At 38.1% G+C, this 5,329-nt stretch overlaps 1 long non-coding RNA gene across 1 annotated transcript; it reads right to left on the reverse strand.

The window, feature by feature from the left end:
* Positions 1–1,372: 1,372 nt before the first annotated feature.
* LOC117503147 lies at positions 1,373–4,589 on the reverse strand. The gene is made up of 2 exons (XR_004558498.1): positions 4,513–4,589; positions 1,373–1,492 (listed from the first exon to the last, which is right to left on the reverse strand). It is a non-coding gene; the product is annotated as an uncharacterized LOC117503147 (long non-coding RNA).
* Between the last annotated feature and the right edge of the window lie 740 nt (positions 4,590–5,329).

Consider the following 5,329-nt stretch of genomic DNA (forward strand, 5'->3'; position numbering starts at 1 on the left):
GCACTTTTGCTCCGTCAGCAGCTTCGTGCCGAAGCCATCTGCATGAATTTCGCTGCCACTCTTTTCATGGCAGAGTTGTGCGGCCGTCTTTATACCGGTTGTACCGCTCCTTAATCTGTGTGATGCCCATAGGATCGTCACCGAAAGCCGTCTGAATAATCCGAATGGTTTCCACCTGGCTGTCGCCCAGTTTCTGGCAAAATTTGATGCAGTCGCGCTGCTCCAGTCGTTCCATCTTTTTCTTTGGAATGAAAAAACGCAGAGCGCACGACACACACCTCACACAAACGCTGCTTACCAGGAAATGACGCAATCGACAGGCGTGAAAAAATTCACGCATGTGCACGAAGAATCAAGGTTTGCTCATGCAAGCACACGTGATTCAAATCCATTTTGAAAAAAATAAAAAGGGCGGATACTTTTCTAACAGACCTCGTATATAGCATACCAGGTATCATGGATCAGTTTGGATATGTCAAAATACTTGCAGAGGTCATGTTGCCTTATGCTGAAGAGGACATGCCCTTGAAATGGGTGTTTCAACAAGACAATGACCCCAAGCACACTAGTAATCGAGCAAATTCTTGGTTCCAAACCAACAAAATTAATGCCTCGCAGATGTGAAGAAATCATGAAAAACTGTGGTTATACAACTAAATACTAGTTTAGTGATTCACAGGATTGCTAAAAAAGCAGTTTGAACATAATAGTTTTGAGTTTGTAGCATCAACAGCAGATGCTACTATTATTGTGAACACCCCCTTTTCTACTTTTTTTTATTAATAGCCCAATTTCATAGCTTTAAGAGTGTGCATATCATGAATGCTTGGTCTTGTTGGATTTGTGAGAATCTACTGAATCTACTGGTACCTTGTTTCCCATGTAACAATAAGAAATATACTCAAAACCTGGATTCATCTTTTTAGTCACATAGCACTACTATTATTCTGAACACTACTGTAGAAAGACCTGAAGTTAGTTTTGTATTTTGTGACTTTCATTGAAGTGAAAGTCTATTTTCATGTCATATTTCATCATTGAGGTGTTCTTAAAAAAACCTTCAGAAACCACATACTCTTTTTTCTGTCTTGATTGAATCTTTCTTTATCCTGCATAACAACACACTTGTGCTTTTAATTTGTCAATAATACCATAATACTGGGACAAATACACACTGACAACAACAATGATGAAAATGTGTTTTTTGATGCTGAACGTTTATTGCAGGAATTTAAAAGCTTTGCAAAGATTTATCTTATCTTTGAAAGGAAACAATGTGAAGCCCCCCCACACACACACACACCACCATGTTTACTTTAAAGTTTTTAAATGTTTGCATAATATTGCCTGCAGTGAAAAACGGTAATGCGTCATTAGGCTGTCATGTGGACACCGACGGAAAGGTGAAATTCATCAGTTGATGATCACATTCTTTTTTGACAAATAAAGGGTCTCCTCTTCAAGCATTGGACGTCATGCCAGCTTCCCCAAGCTGTAAAATATTTAACATAAAACATTAGTTTCATTTATAATCTGAACTATACAGGATAACACTACGATTTTGCAAAACAAAATCAGAAAACAGGAAGAGATGGATAATGCAAAAAGAAAAAAGAAAAAAAAAGGAAAAAAGCAGTGATTATTACATTCATTTTGACTTCTGACAGACAGTATGGAAACAAGATATTTCTTGTTTTGTGTGTTAATGTTCATTCCTGCATTTCAGAATTGTTCCGCATCACAAAAAGACAGGGGACAGGAGGAAAATAAAGGCAAAATAAAGGCAAAAGGAGGAAAATAAAGGCAAATAAAGAAAGATGTGATCTCAAACAGGTGATGTCAACATGTGACTGTTATCATGATTTTGTACAACAGCAGCGTCCATGAACGGCTGAGTGTTTGAGGACCAGTGATTGGTGGAACATCTCCACATTGTCAAGAAACATGTTAGAACATGACTTAAATCTTTAAAAAACAATGATCCTCAAACAAATACTGGATGGGATGTGAATATTGCTTCATGAATAATTTCACGTTGCTAACTAGATCTAACATAAAGTGTCACGTCACCTCCCCTTTTAGTCATACTGTTTGTTGCAAAAAAGTCATATCTCTCAAGCGGGACAGCATCCACATGTTCCTCCTTTAACCATGTCTCTATAATTGCAATAAATCAATCAATCAATCAATCAATTTTTTTTTTATATAGCGCCAAATCACAACAAACAGTTGCCCCAAGGCGCTTTATATTGTAAGGCAAGGCCATACAATAATTATGTAAAACCCCAACGGTCAAAACGACCCCCTGTGAGCAAGCACTTGGCTACAGTGGGAAGGAAAAACTCCCTTTTAACAGGAAGAAACCTCCAGCAGAACCAGGCTCAGGGAGGGGCAGTCTTCAGCTGGGACTGGTTGGGGCTGAGGGAGAGAACCAGGAAAAAGACATGCTGTGGAGGGGAGCAGAGATCGATCACTAATGATTAAATGCAGAGTGGTGCATACAGAGCAAAAAGAGAAAGAAACAGTGCATCATGGGAACCCCCCAGCAGTCTACGTCTATAGCAGCATAACTAAGGGATGGTTCAGGGTCACCCGATCCAGCCCTAACTATAAGCTTTAGCAAAAAGGAAAGTTTTAAGCCTAATCTTAAAAGTAGAGAGGGTGTCTGTCTCCCTGATCTGAATTGGGAGCTGGTTCCACAGGAGAGGAGCCTGAAAGCTGAAGGCTCTGCCTCCCATTCTACTCTTACAAACCCTAGGAACTACAAGTAAGCCTGCAGTCTGAGAGCGAAGCGCTCTATTGGGGTGATATGGTACTACGAGGTCCCTAAGATAAGATGGGACCTGATTATTCAAAACCTTATAAGTAAGAAGAAGAATTTTAAATTCTATTCTAGAATTAACAGGAAGCCAATGAAGAGAGGCCAATATGGGTGAGATATGCTCTCCTTCTAGTCCCCATCAGTACTCTAGCTGCAGCATTTTCAATTAACTGAAGGCTTTTTAGGGAACTTTTAGGACAACCTGATAATAATGAATTACAATAGTCCAGCCTAGAGGAAATAAATGCATGAATTAGTTTTTCAGCATCACTCTGAGACAAGACCTTTCTAATTTTAGAGATATTGCGTAAATGCAAAAAAGCAGTCCTACATATTTGTTTAATATGCGCTTTGAATGACATATCCTGATCAAAAATGACTCCAAGATTTCTCACAGTATTACTAGATGTCAGGGTAAAGCCATCCAGAGTAAGGATCTGGTTAGACACCATGTTTCTAAGATTTGTGGGGCCAAGTACAATAACTTCAGTTTTATCTGAGTTTAAAAGCAGGAAATTAGAGGTCATCCATGTCTTTATGTCTGTAAGACAATCCTGCAGTTTAGCTAATTGGTGTGTGTCCTCTGGCTTCATGGATAGATAAAGCTGGGTATCATCTGCGTAATAATGAAAATTTAAGCAATACCGTCTAATAATACTGCCTAAGGGAAGCATGTATAAAGTGAATAAAATTGGTCCTAGCACAGAACCTTGTGGAACTCCATAATTAACTTTAGTCTGTGAAGAAGATTCCCCATTTACATGAACAAATTGTAATCTATTAGACAAATATGATTCAAACCACCGCAGCGCAGTGCCTTTAATACCTATGGCATGCTCTAATCTCTGTAATAAAATTTTATGAAAATTAAATGAAAAATGTTTATTAGAACTCTTTAAACAGTCTTGAATTTTTGAAATATTATTAGTGAGACTTCTACTGTTAAAATGTATGATTGAAAATGTCCCATCTATCATAGAATAAATGTCTTAAGTATTGTGAGAAACAATGGTAAAATTACAGTGATAAATGCTTTGCATCCAAAAGATTTTGGAATGTGTTGAAAGCCTTTAATGCAGGGAAATACACTAGTAAAATAAAGTGAAATTGACAACAGGGAAAATCTTGGTCCAAACAGACTACAATAAAATAGAAGTCAAAGTAAATGGAAGGATCACTGCAATTTGTTTGTGATTCTGTTTTTTTTTCTTCTTCCTTTTTTGCCACATTAGGAACAGCCTGTAAACTAGTCACCAATTATAAAATAACCGGCATTTAATGTACAGGAAGTACATTAAACAAGGAGAAAACACATGACATTTAAATGTGAGTTCATAGCAAGACTTGATAGGTTTTGACCAAGGGTATAACAAGTTTTTGCCCATTTTTACCAATTTTAGATATGCTAAACTGACTAAAACTGATTTTAGGCAGGTTTTTCTTTTTTTTTTTTTGGCATCATAGTGTTAACAGGTTTTAGACCATCACAAATCCAACCCTGACAACATGACTTCAGCTGTATTATCACTGTGGCAGTTGTGTTTGCACATTTTCCATCACTTGTTCAAACTCTGTCTTTACACTTGAAGATTATCTTCACATACAGAAAAGCCACTTCAATAAAAAAAAAAAAAAAATCACATTTTTCAATCTTTTCAAGTTAGAAACTGCTCCATTTCTGTTGAACTTACAATGATAGTTAGTCACCACGCAGTCCTGCTTTTTGGCCAAGTTTTTTGGCAGATCAAAAGTCCAGTGTGAGAACGTCATCTCTTGGTTTCCATCAATCCAGATGAATTTGTTCTAAAAGAACCAATGATTCACACAACATCTTTAATTGTTCAGAAATTTTTCAGGTTTTTCTTTTTTGCAACCTTCCAGTGATCCAACTGTGAACCCCCAAACCATGAATCAGGAGAGGCTTCAGTCCCATTGTTAGGAGGGACAGCTGCCCTGTCATTAGGAGGAGGCAAACTAGAGCACAATAGGTGCTAGTTACAGCAACTGTTAGTCACTGCCAATAGCAATCTGCCTCTCAGTAGGAGGGGTCTGGTTAGGTTTAAAACTCCAGCTTTTTCTGGCTTCTGTTTGTTCTTCTCTACAAGAGTCAAGACAGAAGTCAGACTACAGCCCCTTTCGCATTGGCGTATTTGTAGAGCTGCGTATTGCAGCATTGTGTTTCATTTAAATACACCCGAAATGCGCACGTACTCAGCCTTTTCCATGTTTGTTTCATACTTGCAGCTGCATGTGTTCGCTTTTTAATGTGTGCACACAGTCGCGTGTACCATGCCGCTATTAAACCAGTTCAGTGCTATTTTCTGCCTCTGTTGAAGTGCGCTCTGTTCTCTACTGCAGGTGTGGTGCAGCTCAAAAACAGAGTCATTTAACATTATTATTATTATTAATATTATTATTATTATTTGTCTTGGTGGATCACTTTCATTGTGTACAAATGCTGCTGAGTCTAGCTGTGTTAAAGGCTGCCGTGAATGAAACGCTGTGACT

The sequence above is a fragment of the Thalassophryne amazonica genome, chromosome 2 (assembly GCF_902500255.1).
Source record: "Thalassophryne amazonica chromosome 2, fThaAma1.1, whole genome shotgun sequence".
NCBI classification, from domain to species: domain Eukaryota; kingdom Metazoa; phylum Chordata; class Actinopteri; order Batrachoidiformes; family Batrachoididae; genus Thalassophryne; species Thalassophryne amazonica.